General features: G+C 47.3%; 1 long non-coding RNA gene across 1 annotated transcript; it reads right to left on the bottom strand.

Annotated features, from left to right (window-relative positions):
- Positions 1-9,264: 9,264 nt before the first annotated feature.
- Positions 9,265-13,510, bottom strand: LOC147849667 (uncharacterized). Its single transcript, XR_015531757.1, has 2 exons — positions 12,294-13,510; positions 9,265-12,190 (listed from the first exon to the last, which is right to left on the bottom strand). It is a non-coding gene; the product is annotated as an uncharacterized LOC147849667 (long non-coding RNA).
- Positions 13,511-18,787: the final 5,277 nt, after the last annotated feature.

An 18,787-nucleotide genomic window follows, 5' to 3' on the forward strand; every position in this document is an offset into this window, starting at 1 on the left:
AGATAGACCCCTTCCTTTCCGTTGTTGCCAGTGCTTTCTCAGGCCGAGAAGAGAACAAGGCGCTTTCTTTGGTTTTCTCCGCCGCAGGTGAAGATGGCGTACTACCATCCGGCAGGTTTCCTTGAAAGAATGAAATTTGTTAGTTCGCTCCGCGAGCAAAGGCCAAAGGCTTTGTTCGGGGTCAAAGACCCGCGCGGCGCGCTCCTGGTTATCCCTTTCCTGAACGGAATGAGGTGAAGGAGCGTTTGCTGTGCCCCACTTCCCCGCCTTCAGGCAGGTTTTCGAGCCGCTCTTCTTGCCGGCTTGTAACATAAAGGCCGAAGTGGCACGCACGGAATGCGGCAGTGGGTACTAAAGGTCCTATGACTTCCAGCCGGGGATCTAGCTCACCGTTGGATCTCGCCGATACAGCCTATGGTTTTGGTGTCTCGGGATATCGTTTCGTTAATTGTCCCCAAGCCAAGCAAGGGGTTGAGTTGAGTAATCGGCTTTCATGCAGCTGTTTCCAGCTCCTCCAATCTAGACCTTGTCGCTGCTTAATCTCGACAGGCAGGAAGCACACCAACGCGTTTCCACTGTGCTTGCTTGTGGCACAGGTTAACCAGGTGGCCAGTTGACTGGAACTTCGATTCGCCAGGCGGGCGGGCTTCTCTCGTGTGACACTATAGAAGAGTTCGCGCGGTGCCCTTCACCTCCTAGCCCCCAACCGCGCTTTTGTAACATGCTATAGTCTCACGCTCTTACGAGGTAGTGATGGGTTCCACGCTCCAGCAGCATAACATAAGGCGCCCCGATAGTACTGAGATTGGCCGCAATCTGCCGGTACCCACAGGCCGTCTTACGGCCGCTCGAAAAGAAACTGCAGTAATCTTGGATAAGAAACCTACAGCAATGAATGGGATCCCCATAAAGATACCACTAGATTGAGCACTGAGCAAAGTGATTTCATATCCAGTGAAAGTCTTGGCTGATTCTTCAAAGTTAGTGATTCCAGTAGACCCATAGATCATAGAACAAATAGGGCGACATAGGCTCCCATCCACACTCCACGTATAGACGCGAACCCCCTCGTAACCGTACGTGCGACTTTCACTGCATACGGCTTGCACGGACACTATTGAACCTATCTCATTATGAGGCCTTCCACCTCGATCTTCATTTTGGAAATAAAACTGCGGGCATCGCATCGGGGGCGCGCGCGCCCTCAACGTTCATTACGTTAAAGGAATGGCGCATAGCGCTTACCAGCCAGGGGCGGGGCTTCAGCCACTCAACTGAAGGGAAGGCCGGCAGAAGGAACGCCTCTAGTAGCTCTCCCCCCATTCTCACCTTGTTCTAAGGACCACTTGTTCATGATGGTATTTGCATAAGGCTGAAGGCTTACGGTTTATAACCTATAAGTATCTAATAATCGGGTCGCTCTGCGGCGCCTTCGCTGCGGACACGATGGATTTCCACTGGTCCTGCGCACCCACCGCTTCATCCGGGCATCGTTCATTAAGCGGCTTCATCGGCGCGGTTTTCATCATGCGGGCGTTCCGAGAATGCCTGCCTGCCGGGGGAACCGAGGCAGAAACCTTGGTTCCCCCTTGCTAACGTCAGGTATATGTTGAAGTGTCTTGCGAAACCTTATCAAATTCCGGTTAAGCGGGAGACTGCACTCTTTTTTGTTGTTCCGCCGCAAGCAAATACTGTCGACAGTATTTCAGGTGTAGATGGTTGCCCTTTCGTCTAGGGGCGAGGTAGGCCATCAGAAGGTCCGCGCGCGGGCGGCGCTCTCTGTAACTCTGCTGCTGGCTGGCTGAGAGCCAATCCATCTTCAGTTTTTCCTCGCTTAACACATTGATAATGCCAGTATCATATTGCCCGTATCGTGGGAATGATTTAATAGGAGAACGCCGCCGGCCCGGCCCGGCCCGGCCCGGCCCGGCCCGGCCCGCCGCAAGGTTGGTTTGAAGAACGAAGGTTCTACAAAATAGAGAGCAAAGAATACGTACATATTCATATGTACATAGATATATCTATATAAGTGGATCGAATATCTTGTTTGACTGAAAAGTTTTACGAATCTTTCTCTCTCTTCTCGGAAGATTGAAGTTCTGAATAATTTCCCGTGGCAGGGGTGGGGTGTGATCATCGGATGTTTCCGTAAGCAGTAAACAGCAAATCTTTATCCAAGACCATGTATTGGATAAAGCTGATAGTGCACGTGATCGGGGCCGAAGGCCTGATTCGTTTGGTAGATTTGGTCAAGGTTGTTGCGTACCCCGGAGCGATCCGTAAGTGGTGTACGGAAGTTCCTACGATCGAGTGTTCCTAGCCCCTGTGAACATTTTGGTGAATGTCTTAAAGAGGGCCTCTCTAACCGGTAAGGTGGGTGTCCACTTACTTCGGCCATTCCTGGCTTGTCTTCGATAACGCCTATCCCGGGAGAAGTCGGGACAAGGGCACTTGAGGGATCCTCGGCGGGACCCAGGAGAACATGTAGCGCTGGGTTGGGGTTTAGTGAACCAACTAAGGTCGCTCCTTTAGTTGAAGTATTGGGCTTCTTCGCACCCTCCCGTTGTCCTTGCTGGGTTACACTCTCTCTCGGGACCCTCCTCCAAGTATATTTCTTTCGCTCTACTTCTTCTAATCTTAACTTTACGCCGAGGACTCTTTCCGCCGCCATGGAATGAGACCAGGAGAATCTCTATCCCAACCAGTGAGATGTCGCACATCGGAAATTAAGGCATAGCTCGTCGCCATCGCTGCCTATATCGGTAGTTGGCCAGTCGTACCCAAACAATAATATTCCGGAGGAGAATGCACCTGAAATAGAATATTTTAGGCCGGCTTCCATGAAAAATTCAGAGTCTCTCTTCAAGGCTGCGATCACATGAAAACATGAACTTTAAGGCTCGATAGCTAAATACATGGCAATTGAATCGCAGGCCAAGACCATGAAAGGCATACTGCGAGTGGAAGGTAAAGTTAATACAATGGATTCAGAAGCATTCAACCTCTCCCGTTTAAAATAATCCAAACACGTAACAATAGTACTAGCCGTACTTAATAGTGGCAATATTTCGCGAAAATATGTCGAATTGTCTTTCATACCATTATTATATGGTAGATTAGCAAACGTTATGGGTGCGCCAGCGGCGACCGGTACGATGGTTATTAGAAACCGATGGGGTAGGTCTTCCCTCTCTGGTCAGAACCACACGTGCAAGTTTCCCCGCATGTGGCTCGTTTGTGATGACTTCTGCTGGAGATTTACGGGAACAAGCGAACCTTTCAAATCGAACACTGGTTTATGTGTTCAGAGTACGTGGCTTAGTTGCCTGAATTCAAGTTCTATTTACTATGTCTAGACGCGAGTTCGCTTCAAAATTACCAACCGACCTTGCTTGTGTCCTTCATTCAGCAAAAGTTTCACCCACGCCCTTCACTCTACGAAAGAAGGCCGAAGGTCCGTATTTTGAACCAAAGATTCCCGGACGATTATTTGACTACGGAAGTCCCGCTGGCTCCATTTGGCTTTCAGCGAGTTCGGGTCTCTGGAAGGCTAGCCGTGTTGCTTTACCATACCGCACTACTCTAGGACTTATAGTGAGGCTCGTCAGGGGGGAATCCAGTCGCAATGCATCTTGCTCAGCGAGTCAAGCGTAGCTATCCACTTCTTTCTTGCTTGTTGGGGGAAGTATAGAATGTCTATTGTTGTGTGTCCAGGGCTTACGTTTAGGACAATCCTGGCTTGGCTTGGCTTGGCTTGGCTTGGCTTGGCTGGAGAAGTTTTGTTTGCGAGCGGCTCGACTTGCTAGTCTGACTACAAGAGTGACCTACTTACCACCACTGTATAGGTCGGAGAGCAAGTTCCGGAGCGTATATTCTCTATGACTCACAGGAGTAGGTATCTCCATTTCGCCCATTCCATTTGCTAAGGTTCCATCGTCCGCCGGTTCCTCGGCTGTAGAAGTAGCCAGCCCCAAAGCAGCAAGCAGCTTACTCCAGTTGTCTCATATGAGATTCGGTCGGGAAATTTCCCAGTCTGTCAACTGCATTCTCCTAATTCGCTTATCCCACCACGTACGATTTCTTTCTTTTTCGCTAGGTGTAGTACACCTGTCGGGGACGCTTCTGCGTGTCCGTTTACAGAATATCACACTATCATCTACCTCCCTTTCCTCGGAGCTCTTCATGGGGGCATTGTCGCATGCTCGACTTGGGTTGCCTGGTGTAATTTCCGGAGTACATTACGACAGGATCTTTCACCCGTACGGGCCAGCAAAGCCTCGATCTTTAAGGATTGGGCGGCTATGCTCTACTTATATTGAAGTCAATCTTTATAGAGTCCATTCGGGTGATCCCTAGGTTGCGCGTCTGGTAGTTGACTCGCCGTTTGGTACTGCGTACACAGAACCTGCTTATTACAGTTACTCTCGGAGGGTTGGTCGCACATGAATAATAGCGTTCGGACTCAAGTGCCTCCCGGAACATTCTACAAACTGGGGGAGTTACCTTGCTCCTGTTGCGTACGACTAGCCCTGCGGCGAGCGGATAGTCCCCATGCTATGGTTTTTGGCAGCAGTCCGATCCCTGCCAGTTAGGGAGTCCATCCGAGCGATGGCTTTCAACCCCCGCATCCCAGAACGTGCCTTCCTAGGCACATAACACTAGGTAAACCGAGCCAACCCACGTTACATACTAGCAGTAGATAATCATATTATTTGAAAGTACTAAACAAAACTCCATGAATGGGCAAAATAATAGTTGCGTTAACAGGAAAGATCTCTAGAAGAAGCGCGAAAGAATCATGCTCAAATATTCCTTTCAACGACTTCTAAGTCTGTTCGGTTTTTTCCCTTTTTCTCTCTCCTCCATATGCATGGGAGTTAAAGGTTGGTTCTTCAACAAGTCGCAGCAATGCAATGCAATGCAATGCAATGAAGGCCTTCGCTTTGTCTCGTCGACCGCAAACAAAGCGGCGATGGGCTGGCTTTCCGCGTTTCCGTAAAGAAAATCGAAAGAACTCTGATTGATTCTTATTCGTAGTTGGGATGCAGGGATAGATTTATTTCTTCCTCGAAGAACCGTACGAACGATTAGGCCGCTGCGATTTCCACACGCAGACACGCGGATTCAGCATGAAGGGCGGGCGATTTATTCCCCGATCGAACGAATGAATGAATGAATGAATAGGGTGTCGTTCGCAATGACAAGGAACGTTAGCTGGAAACGCGGTCAACTAACGGGCACAAGTGCAATATTTTCATTTTGGTGTGACTCTTGGTTGGAGAAGGCCACACCACAGTTGGTCTCTTCTCCATAAGCCGGACCGCCAACGTCAAGGCGAGATCACATTGGTCCAGTCCCCGCATAGCCAGTGGAAGGGTGAGGTGCATCCACTCAGATAGCATGGGGAGGTCGAATGACTGCGGCCACGTCAATCCGCTTCTTTTCTTTTCTTGTTGGGCCGCTAGCAATTGTCTAGCTTCTGCTACCAACTCCCCCATCGGGCCGTCTGACTTTACCGTAGCCGATAAGTAGCGTTAATCGTCTTCATCGCGCTGATGAAGCAGCGGGTTCATCCACCACCTTGGTTCTTCCCCGCAAGCAACTTCCGCCGTATTATCCATAGCTGTTCATCAAGAAGGCCTAGAGTTAGTTTTCCGATAAGATTCAAGCTACAATTTCAAACAGCACCTTTTCTTCATGAAGCGCAAGAAAACTGCACTGCGGAAGAAGAAGAAGCGGTAAAAAGTGTAATATAAATGGCTACCAAAGTTCTTCTTTTGAACTTTCAAGAAGGCCTGAATATTCATGGATTATTATACGATAATCTTTAATGCGGCTCAGATTGCGGAAAGAATTGAATGCTGGAATTTCGAAATTCCGTTGGTAAAATTCAGAAGGATCATGCAAGAAGGCAATATCATCTTCTGGCCATAATCTGCGAATCCAGCAAAGCAAAGCAAAGCAGCACTTTTCTTTTCACTTTAAACCGAGCCGGCGGCAATCTTGATGAATCACTGGCAAGAAGATGCTTTGCACTTTTCTTTCCACTTTAAAGCAGCAATCTTTGAACTCGGAAATGGCACTTTTCCCTGCAAGCCTGAAACGCACGCCTTCCCCAAAAGAAAAGCGGAACCACCTAACGAGTATTTTAAACAGCAAGCATGATGAACCGGCATGTTCATCAAACCAAACAGGTTCTTCATGCATGCATGAAGGCCTTCATGATGATGAAAACCGCTTCATTGGAATGTCACCGTCTCATTGACAACACGAATGATAACGAATTGACAATATGAATAGTCACGTTAGTTTCCCATTCTTAAGCATGGATTATTATACAATAATCTTCATTTGCTTTTTTACTGTTGACAACATGTAGTGCGGGGGCAGGGTTTGAACCCGCAGTCTTCAGGTCATGAGCCTGACGAGTTGGCCATTTACTCCACCCCGCAAGCAAGCAAGCAATTGATCTCTCTCTAGCGAATCGGAATTTATTTTAGAAAAAAAGAAGCCAGAAAATAGATTGCCATAGCCATGGGTTCAAACCTTTCCCCGAAGCTGCCGGCCGAAATCAACCGTTGCCAGTCGTTGTGTCCAACGAAGCTACGCGTAATGACTGTCCCTACCAAAAGACAAACAAACAAAGCATTTCTATAGGAGGTAACTGGGCCAATTCCCGCAAACCACCTATAGGTTAGGTGGCGGTGATCTATCGGCTTGTTCAATTCCCGCCGTTATCCGCTCACCCGCCTAACGCTCCTACAAACAAAAGGGAGGGTCTCCTTAGTAATTACGTGAGGGGGCCTCCTTCCCCATCTCTTGAACTAGACTGAACCAGTTGTTACTGATGATAGAGAACTGGCAATTTTTTAGCGGAACGTAGCCGGATTTTTCTACACCTCTTCACTCAATAGCTTTTACTCCTTGATACCCTCAAGTATGTGTGGTTTGATTTTGTCGGGGAGTTCCTTCTCATATTAAGCGATCTATGTCAAAGGGATCTAGTCCGGGAACCCATTGACCGCCGCGAGGATAACTACAATCTGTCATTCGATAGGGATCAGGGGATATTATAGTTATTTAAGTACCTCGGTAAGCCTAGCGCCGCAATATGGCGAATACTAAATAGCGGGATCGAGGTCTGACCCAAATTACGCAGAAGCGGCAACTTCACGATGTTATGCCGGCTCCAATTTTAAGGTGCCACGAAGTGCTTTCATAGCTTTCGGCTAAGCGGCAGACCCAACACAACTAACGAGTAATCCTACGTTAATAACGAGCCAAACTCCGCGATAGAGAGGTTCAGTTTCCGGGAGGATTTATCCATCTGTAATGAGAATGACATTGATAAGAGTATAAACAGAAACGTCTCCAGCTTATATTTCAATGACGAGTGAAGCAATCGAGCTACCTACACCAGTCTAGTCTAACCTTTTGGCGGCTCTTTCCGATGAACAGAGATATGAATAGAAGACATCTCCGAGGGAAACCTCACAACCTAGTAGTCAACGTGGCGATAATGACATTTATCAATATGCCACTGATTACTTACTGGGATCGTCATAGATGATTAATGCGTGCATTCCATGATCTCTAGAAGACTCTCCCGTAGCACGACCAGGATGTAGTGCCGGGAATTACAGGAGAGCAGAATCCGAAGCCGTGACTACAACAATAATGAGATATTCCAGAGCACCGGCTTCCGGGGGAATCTTAACCGATTATGCCACGGTTGAACGTTTTTATCCAATCACTACGTACACGCGAAACAATTTTTCACTATCGAAGGTGCCCTATGCGTTGATTGGTTTCTAGTTCAGAATGGTATCAATAGCTATAGCAGTCTTTCCAGTTTGTCGGTCGCCGATTATCAGTTCCCGTTGACCACGACCTATAGGGACTAGGCTATCCACCGCTTTTAACCCTGTTTACATAGGTTCGTGGACAGATTTACGTGCAATAATCCCAGAGACTTTGACTTCTACACGTCTTCATTCTACCGCGCTCAAAGATAGAGTCAAGCTTCTGCCGAGGAGAAGTGATCGTAGTTGTGCTCTCCGAACCGTGCGGAATAGTCGCCCATTACACGGCTCTCTAACTTGACTTTATCTGGGTCTTGTTTAACCCCAGAGGCCGAAAGGAGGGTGGAAACTTCCTCACAAGTTCCCTCCTCCTTTCCTCCTTGGGGACCCACTTTGTGATTTCCTGAAGTCCACTCTCTCCTGGAGTTTGCAGAGAGGAAAATGGCTTTTCAGTTAAGTCAGGTAAAACTTGCTTGCCTTTTCGTTATTCTGTTTCGAACTCCGGGCATGACAAATGCATAGGCTCCTTCCCGTTTTCTACTTGGCATTCACCAAGTGCCGGTTCCGCCTTAGGAGGGTAGGCAGGTGGTATGGGCCCTCTGACTTCTTTCCGGGGCTTTCCTCCCGCCGAAGATCTCGCCGGTTTTACCTGCGGATGGTTGGGACCATAATAAGATAAGAGTTGAAAGGTCCCACTTTGCTTGGCTTGCCGGGATGTCGTTCAGTCTTCCGTCCCCAATAGAATAGATAGGTAATCCGCTCTCATGCTTGCTGTAAACTTTCGTTTACGGGCGGGAGAAGTGGCACTCAATCGGGCCTGACCATAATGTGCCTATAGCAGGCAGGGAGCATATCCGCGTCTATCTGGCAACACGTCGAACGAACGAATAGGGCATGGTCACCCGAAAAAGACTCCGATTTGCTGCTTTCGGCCTCATCTTTCACCAAACTACCGGGCTGCACGATGATTTTCATTCGTCCGCTTTGCCTTCAATCGTGCTTTCTTTTGCGACATGCTATGGTCTCGGCCTCCCTTCGCGGGTTCTGGTTAGTCTCATGCCTGTATGCAACCTTTTTCGACCGCAGATGATCTAACGGCCGCCCCACCTTTTCCATCAATGAGTACTCCTAACGCATCAACTACACAACCCGGCATGGCCTTTCCTACAAGAACGTCCACAATAGATCCAGTGCGCTTGACCATATCTCCTTCTTTAATGGCGGTATCACTACCGGATATAACAATTCCTACATTCTCATTCTCAGAATTCGAAGCCATTCCTTTCACACCGCTGGCGAATTCTACCATTTCTCCTGCTTGAATCTTGTTCGATCCATAAACACGTGCAATTCCATCCCCAACCGATACCACTCAACCGATCTCATCCACTGGCAATTTGGTGTGATAGTTGGTAATTCTTTCTTCCGAGATAGTAGATGGTTATTCCGTTGCTCTAGCTTTAAACAATCTCGTTCCCTTTCTCTTCCGTCGAATCCCTTTCCTCGGCACTTTATACCCAGGGCAGTCTCCTGCATTCATGGCAGTTCCTAGCAAGAAAGAGATGGGAAAGGGAAGTAACCTCACGACGAGGTGAACCATGTCATTGATATAGAGGGGAGGGATCGGACCTTCCCCCAGTGTTGGTTTGCATTATAAAGAAAGTAAGTTTTGACAGAATAGACTGGGTGAATGAAGCGCTAAAGCCGTGTATCCGTAGCTATGCAGAGACGGAGAGAAATAGATATATACAACTGAAAGGTGAGGGACTACGCGGAGGGAGGGCATCCACATAGCTCTAAATCATAGGATCAAATTCCAGAGTGAGCCCCGCAGTGCAACTACCTTTCGCGGAGCCGACTCTTTCGATCGATTGGCAAAAAAAAATGGATATTTGTCGTATGGAGAAATTGGATGAACGAATAGACGAGTAAGGTATTAACTAAACTGCAATTATTCTAATTTGAGTCGACTTTTTCCATTCCATCTCCCCGCTTCGCTGCTCTATTCGGGTTTATTCCTTCGCCTTGCTCGAGCCAAGCCTTCCATGACCTGCTGGGCTGTAGGACCAATCCAAACCTTCTGACGTTGGTGAGTAGAGACAAATAGCTCTATGGTGGTATTTAGACACGACGTTTTTTAGGGGGTCAGCATCCATTATGTAGCATTGGGATTACGTCGTGAATTCTGATAGTAACAGGACCTCCCTCTTTTGAACTTTTCGGCGAAAATCCCTTTCTTACAAGACCAATTCCTTTTATTTTCACTTCAACTGACCTAATTTCGGGTTAAGTGGCAGCTTACGCGACACGTTCCGCAGTTGCTTAAGCTGCATACTTGTCCGAGCGACGGAAACCCTTAAACCCTCTTGAACAACCTGAGGAGGACCCTGTTCTTTCATCTCCCTTGCAATTTATTATGATAATGAAAGTATTACTAAAAGTTGGTTAAGTATGGGCAATACCGTGGTGCTTTCTTGGCTTTTAGTGGTGTTTTCCCCATTTCTGTTAGCGGCGCGGCTACTATTACTAGTGTTCAGAAGGCTGCTTTTACATAATTGTATTCTTCATTTCTATTCCTTCGGTTTCGTTTTCTTCCTGGCGTCTTGCCTTCTCTCATTTTTGTGAATGAAAAACGAATTATTCTTCTTTCGTTGATTGATTGAAACTTTTCTTGACTTGCGACAGATCTTAACATTGCTGTAGGTTCATTAACCACGTAATGGCAATCCTGCTTTGTGACGGAATCCGCGGTAACGGCTGATATTAATTAATCATTTGATATATTACTAAATTTCTCTCTTTAATTCCGAATCAACTAGGAAATTGTTTCAACGTACTATTATGCTAATCTGGTCAATTTAGTGCCGAGTCAGATTACTAACCTTAGTGTTATCGCCGGGACCTGATTAATCACAAACCCAAGTGGCTTTTTTGGGTCCAGTTCCGGAGATTTAGGTTGAGGCAAGTCTGACTTATTTATTGGAAACTGATTTGGTTCCTGGAATATATGACGCGATTTGTTTCTTTTCTCCTTGTTTTCTACGTATAATTTCATTTCAATATTTTATACCTCTTCCTTTATGAACTTCAGGGGGTTTACAATTTTTGACGCTAACAGCGGATTAAGTAACTTTTCAGGGATCCGTTCCGGTACAACGAGTGATATTATGTTTCAAGCGGAAAACACAAACCGAAGGCGTGACCTAGAGTCAAATCTCATAGCTGAACCCTAGTTTTGAATCTGAAACAGAGCCTTATGGGTTAGTACTGACTTTGTATCCAATTGTTTACGAAGAACAAACGGATTAAGCTTCCGTAGACTTGACTTGATTTCGTTGTGGCTTCTTGTTCCGTTCTCGATATTCATGGCAGTTTTTTTGTTTGCGCTGGGATTACAGTATAATAATGAAAAGGTAGCTGCTTTCTTTGTCGACGCTTTGCGCTCAGCGGACGGAATGCGGGAAGACAGGTGCGTGCGTGCCGTGCCGTGCCGTGCCGTGCCGTGCCGTGCCGTGCCGCCGAAGGGGAGCAAGCTGCGAAACAGGGCGGGAAGCAGCCTAGTAGAGTAGTTGGATTGTTCATGCACTCACATGAACCCATTACTCGAGATATTTCGAAAGTGACGCCCAAAACTGAAACTCCTTACCTAGCACCAGTAACAGTCAATCCGTAACATTGCAGGATAATAAGCTGGGACCCGGAGATTCGTCTTTGGGTCGTAAAGGCGGCCAAAGCCAGCCACTAAGCAACGCTCTTTCAATGCTTTACGTTCGTTTTCCGGGCGAAGTCTGGTCTGATCTTACGACCTTCTAAGCTAAGCGTTAGATTTTACTAGCCTCTGTTCGGTCTGTAAGGTCAACTTGTGCCTGTAGCTCGAGCACCAAACTTCGAATCCGGGATAGTTCGAATCTCTCCGGGCATGGACCTATCGATGAGTCATCGAAGTCTCAAGTCAATAGTTCCAAGGGAACCGCAATGAAGTCTTCATTGCGGTTCTTCCCCCGAAAGCTATAGCGCTTTCTCTACGGGGGAAGAACCGCACTCGGCTCTGGTTCCGCTGGCGGAAATAGCTTAATGGTAGAGTATAGCCTTGCCAAGGCTGGAGTTGAGGGTTCGAGTCCCTTTTTCCGCTTGCAGAATTGCGTCTTACGGTCACGCGAAATTGACTAGAGAAACAGTCTGAATTACTCCTGTGCGGTTCCTCCGGGATGAACCGGCGGGCGCGTGAAAAGTGGCGATTTGATTGATTCCCGCCCGAACCAACCGCGATACAATCATGGCCATAGACAACGCCAAGCAGTTGCAGCTCCTCAACGGTTGAAAGGATACGAAGCGATCAGCTAGCGTTCGTACTTCGAGAATACAAAGCAAAGCCTCGATTACCACAGCTGCAATAAGCGAAGAGAATACGATACGATCAGCACGAAGCGGGGATTCCCAATCTCAGTGAACATCGGTACCAACTATGCCTACAGCGGCAGCGTAGCAAACCTTTGGGTTCGGGACTGGTTGCAGCAAGTACCATAGGGACTGATTGCAGCAGGTACCGGACTAGTGCTTCGGGACCGATCTAGGACCACAGGGATTGGATTCCGTAGGGATAGCTTCATATCCTCCTTGCCGTATAGATATCACCTAGCGAACTCCAGGGACTGATCGAACCCACCGGTACCTACGGGTTATCATTCTCGAAGTTGTTTTCTCTGCAAGAATAGGCCGCAGCCTATGCTATCTGTACGGCTACTTCTCTGCCGGCCTTTGATCAGAAGCAAGTGAAAGAGACCGGCCATTCTATAACCGAAATTCTTTTCTGCTGCACTGGTTCATCGGGCCGCCTCGACTAACGGCAGCATGAAGGCCGTTTATCCGCCAAAAAAGTGGTGCCGTGGCGAAGTCAATAAAACAGCGCAATGAGTGAGATTGCCCGTTATCCGCCTCACAGACAGCGGAAAGGCCTTCACCTGCGCTAATAAAACTTAGCAGCAAGCAAGTTCTTCCGCATCCGCAAGAAGGGGGCAAGCAAGCAAGCAAGCAAGCAAGCAATTTGCGCAGCTAGGTTGGGCGGTTCTCTGTCTGCGTAGAGGGCATAATCCGTGTTTGGCTATCGACTCAAATTACAAGTGGTGACGGCTAAACTGTACAGTCATGCCGTAAATCACTATCCTTCACCGTTTCCCTGGCTGGAACGAAAGTTTATAGAAAGAAAGCCAAAATTAATTAATATTGGAGTAGCCATGGTTGATTGCAATGAGAGTGATTATACGCGACCTGGAGTTGAGTTCGAACATGTATGCAATAAGGTGCTAAAGTACTTGGTTGGCTTGAAGATAAGTATATCGTAGAACTTGTTAACAATCCATTGGGCTACTTTAGAGAAAGTGAATTTATTTAGGAGGAGGCGAAGGACGCACGAAAGGAGGTAGACTTTTGGTGTTACTTTAGGGAAAGCCCATCAGTTCGGTTCCTAATAAACATTCACTCGTTACGGGATTCCGGGCGTCAAGGTGTGGATTTTACTTCATTAAAAGGAAACCGACCATTCTTTCTCATGAGAACCCATATATCATCCAGGGCGAAAGTCTTATGTAGTGTCTTGCTAAAATACCTTGGCGTTGTGAAGGATTTTTTTCTTTACAATCACTAGTTTAATAGGAAATAACTTTATTCTTTTTCTTTTCTAAGCTGTTTTTGTTACGAACCAATCTGTTGCTTACTGCCTGCGCGGATACGGGCCTTCGAGCAAGCAGTGAACGCAGCACCAGTCAATTCCTCGCCGCCGGCTTCACCCGGATGAACCGCTTTCAGGCACGACTTACGGGCAGAGAGTTTCTACACCATCCTCTAGGGCCCATATCCGCTCGCGAGGACCGACCTGGAAAATCAGTACAAGTTCTTCAAAGATATTTTAGCAAGGGACAAACTAAATCCTCAGGTCGGGTGGGATGGCACTACTGGCAAATACTGTCTGGCAAAGACGCAGGCGCGAAGCGTGGTAGGCCCGCTAGCGTTTTTTTTGCTTGCCGAAAGCATACAAGAAAAGCCGGGTATATACGGGAACCGACTCCTTGTTGTTTTTGCAACCATAGGAACTGCCATGAATGCAGGAGACTGCCCTAGGTATAAAGCACCGAGGAAAAGAAACAGATTGGATAAGACATGCCCATAGTCATAAACAGCTTAGAAAGATTATAGACCGAATTGCACGAGGACATCGCAACTCTTTAAAATAACAACGAAGAGTTGTTCCCGCAGGTGCTCCTCAATCTGTCGTAGAATACACTACCCGATCTTTCGGGTGGCCTAGAAATCCTGAAAGATCTAGAAGTCTCTTCGGTTGTGGAACTGATTATTGGATTTTAGGATTTCTTCATTCCGATTGTATTTGCAATAGGATTCATCTCCCTTACATTGATTATAGTAGCCAAGACTCTTTCATGTACAAACCGTTTCGTGTGAATTCATTAAATAAATAACACGAGTGTCTCCTAAGAGCATCCCTATCATCCGGTGGATTCAAGTCCATGGTCTCTCCTGGGGTTACTCGGAGCCTTAGCAAGCACCATCGGTGCTGTTATGTATATGCATTCATTCGCGGGAGACGGAACACTCCTCACTTTAGGCCTAAGCTTGATCTTATACACCATGTTTGTATGGCGGCGCGATGTTACATGTGAATTTACTTACGAAGGACGTCATACCAAAGTGGTATAATTAGGGCTTCGCTACGGTTTTCTCTTGTTTATCGTCTCGGAGGTTATGTCTCTTCTAGCCTTTTTTTGGGCTTTCTTTTATTTATCTTTGGCACTCGCGGTAGAGATCGGAGCTATTCGGCCCCCCAAAGGAGTTGAGGTTTTAAATCCCTGGGGAATCCCTTTTCTAAATACCCTTATTCTCCTTTCCTCTGGAGCTGCCGTGACTTGGGCTCATCATGCCATACTCGCAGGTTTAAAATAATAAGCGGTTCACGCTTTAGTAGCTATCGTTCGGCTGGCTCCAGTTCCCACCGGGTTTTAGGGAATGGAATATTACGAAGCACTCTTCATCATTTCCGACGGTATTTATGGTTTTACTTTCCTCTTAGCCATCGGGTCTTATGGGTCCTACGTTACTACAGGGACCATTCTCTCGACGATACGCGGTATTTGTTAATATATAGGTCATTTTAGTCCTTCGCATCACTTCGGCTTCGAAGCAGCTGCTCGGTACCGGCATTCTGTGGACGTGGTTCGGTCATTTCCATCTGTCCCTATCTATTGGTGGGGGGGCTTATGACAACAAGGTATGGGCCTTGCCCTTCCCCAAGCAGAATGCAGGTCAATGGAAACTTGACTGGTTGAAAAGCCTGACGTTGTGGGGTTCAGCGGGCCAGCTTTGCTTTGAAGGTGGGCTTATAACATCAAGGGCAGGGGATCCGGCCGGTTGGGGCTCGACGAATCACCTAGTTGTCTTCCTTTTACGATTCTATACGGTGCTCGGTAGGTCCAATTCCTACTGTATTTTTCGGAATGCATTAGATGAGTACCCGGCCAAAGGTTCAGGGGTCGAATACCCAACGATAGAGTCGGGTTCAGGTTCTACTCTCCGTTGTCTATCAGCGCTGGTCCACCTTATCTGATACATCACCGTTCCATCATCATCCATTCCTCCTGTTTCCCACTTACTACCCTTTCCCATTTTTATTTTCCTTCATCTCGGTCGTTAGCTTGGAATCTGCCCGCCCCCCGATTCTCCTGGAAAGGGAGAAATGTTTCCTTTCCTTTCCTTTCCTTTCCTTTCCTTTCCTCGGTATCATTCTCTCTCGTCAGCAGTGCTAAGGTGACTTCTCAGACCGTTCCCTTGTTCTGCAGATTCTCTGAGTTCCGAGAGGCCTTCGGCGAATTAGCTCGACTTTGTTGTTGCGGAGCGGGTTTCGCGTGAGGTGCTCTCTCGGCGGCGGGCGGTAGAAGGCTACCTTTCTCCTCATGCGTGAAAACGGCCGGGCCGGGCCGGGCCGGGCCGGCCTTCATGATGAACCGGTTCATCGGCACTGGTTGGTTCTAACATCCCCAGCAAGCAAGCAAGCAAGCAAGCAGGTGTTTTACCTCTGCCGCCTTGGGATGGGAACCTTGGTTTGCTCAGTTCTGAAACCTTCCCATGGTTAGGGTTGGGTATATGGCAAAATTCGCCTCTGAGGTTACGGGGGCAGTATCTATCGATTTTGGAGAAAGGAGAGGCGATCGTGTCTCTCTCCGAACTAGAAACAATGTGCGGCGATCCTGAGATTATCGGCGCAGAACAGAAGCGGTTCTTGAATTGATCACACGACATTACGTAAGATTACAGCTTCGAGAACTTGTTCGGGATTGATTAGAGGAGACCCTGTTCTGGATCTTTTCCGAGCCCGATCTCCACCTCCCCTAACCCACCGAAGACGGTAGCGACGGGAAAGATTCCGATTTGGAATCGTGTATGGGTAGTATGACGCTATGAAAAAGGTCTTAGAACACCCCATCCAACCATCCAACTGCTTGAGTCGTGGGGGCCTTTTGATCCCTGAAAGAAGGTCTCTATATAAAGTGACTTATAGCAGCTCCTACATTCGAGGCGAGGTTTGGCCTCGGGTGTTAAGTTCGCCAGGAACCATAAGCCTTTGTATGCATCTGAGCATAATGGGTTCGGTGAAGGCTAAGGGACTAGACAGCCCACCTCCTAGCTTCATCTCTTACTAGAGATGCCGCTAAGAGGATCCCTTTCATTCCCATGTAAGCTGCTTTCACCTGAGGGACCTCTCACAAACTCCCATAGATATTAGAAACAGACCTCGAAACGAGAAACAGAACAAGAATAAGAGAAAGCAGAACGAGCTTTGGTTAATTATTCCCCAGTGTGATCTGTTAGCCCTAAGCAATATCTGCAAAACGGCTCACGCTATTAATAACGTGAACTTCAACCAAAAGCGGACAAAAAGAGATCGCCGATCTTTTCCGCCAGTAGCTGAGATGTTCAGTTGACTCCCAGGCCTTGATGGAAGGGCGGCTACCTTCGAAACTGCAAAAGCAAAAGGCCCGGGGCGCAGGACGAACAATGAATGAGTGTAAGCTTCGTGGCCCAATCGACGGTGCTGACCACGGGACTCGTTATCGTAATAGCGGGAGGGAGCAAGGCAGTGACAACTTGGGGATTGTCATTGAGCATCCCTTGACGCCCGAGAAAAGTAAGTTATCGATGGCTCTTCTGTCTGAGACAGACCATCTACGCTCGCGGCATCCCTTACGGAGTATAGCTCACATCCAAGCATCTGGTTGGGGAACGGGGCAACGCCCATGAAGCTCCGGAAACGGAAGGCCCGCCAGGCTGTATGCTCTTGGAAATAGGATTCTTCACCAAGCTCCAGAGCTGACACGGGGACCCATTAACTTCTTCAAATTGGATCGTAGATGACAGCGAATCATACGTAAGGTATTCAAACTCGCGTTAAATCACCGTCCTAACTGCCTGCCTGCCTGCCTGCCTGCCTGCCTGCAATTTGGAGTGAAATCATACCATAACTCGAAACGCCTTCCGTCATAGCTAAATACGGGGAGGAGATGCCAGCATGACGGGAAGAGCCGTGTGAGGCCTATAGCTCATGCACGGTTCGGGAGCCAAGCCCCAGCAGTAATGGTGCGGCTTAGGTTAACTGTATAATTCTAGTCCCACTTTACTACGTGAAGGCGCTCTATAATATTCAGTGAAACCATTATAATACAGGGACAAAAGTCATGATGGGGACAGAGGTTTAATCAAACTGTTACACCCGCAGAATATGATCTTGGTGAATACAGGACTGAAAACTCCTGTAATCCTTTTAAAACATGAAGTGACAGCAAGAGCGCCAATCACCAAGTAAGCAAAGTTTAATTCTGTTGGGATCGAAGATTCGAATCTGGAAAAAGTGGAAGAGCTTCGTGAACCAAAAATTATTTTGCCAGAACCACGTAAACCGGAAATTATTTTGTCAAAACCATTGAACAAGAAAATAGTTCGGATTGAACTAACCAAGATTTGGCGTGACCGCGACAAGGTCAAAGGGTTGATTTTCAATTTAATGAAGGGTGGGTATGCCGCAGTTACTGCAGGGTTCGTGGCTTTCCTTTTCAGGAGTCCCTTTCGCAAAAATGAGAGTGAGAGGTTCCACAAAAAGAAGAAATTTTACAAAAGTAGAAAATTTAGGTTCCACAAGAATAAAAGCAGAAGTGGGAAATTTGGAAACAAAGGTCTAAAGTTTCGCAGAAGCAGAAATGAGACATTCTGCAGAAGTAGGACATCCAGAATTCTGAACACGAACCCAATAAAGCGTAATATTGCGGTAAAAGAAGAGATTCGTGCTGCGCTAGTTTCAGAAAAGAAAAAGCACCATTGAATCGAAAGCCGCCCCCTAACCAGCAGTCTCTTCCTAAGCACCAACAGCAGCAAGAAATAGTTTATTTACATGAGTAAGAAACTGACGTATTTCCATCGGTCGCTTCCGTTTCGTATATTAGTTATTTTGTATGCTTCGTATAGTTTTCTGTGAATTAGCATTAAAAGGTTCTTTAATAGGCATAAACAAGTCGTGTTGGCAGTACGCTGGTCGGCTTCACAAGCAAGCTGCGGGTCTTTTTCAATCACTAATTCTTATTTTGCCCAAAATCGTTGTCGTTGGTTCACATTTTATGGCATCGCAGAAATTGATTGTAAGGCTTTAGATTATTTCAAAGGGTGGCCTAAGGTCACCCCCCTTAAATGAGAGTCCCGCCTCTCTTCATTTAAGCGGGAAAAACGTTCTGCTGGCTGGGTAACATAATGGCAATGTATTGGACTGCAAATCCTGGAATGACGGTTCGACTCCGTCCCTAGCCTATTCTTCTTCCAAGCTCTTTTGCCATTTCCGAGTGAAAAGATTGCTGCTTTAAAGTGGAAAGAAAAGTGCAAAGCATCTTCTTGCCAGTGATTCATCAAGATTGCCGCCGGCTCGGTTTAAAGTG

Source organism: Azolla caroliniana, unplaced genomic scaffold (assembly GCF_043228905.1).
Source record: "Azolla caroliniana isolate FFs.n. ecotype wild unplaced genomic scaffold, voAzoCaro1.0.p SCAF_27, whole genome shotgun sequence".
Lineage (NCBI taxonomy): Eukaryota > Viridiplantae > Streptophyta > Polypodiopsida > Salviniales > Salviniaceae > Azolla > Azolla caroliniana.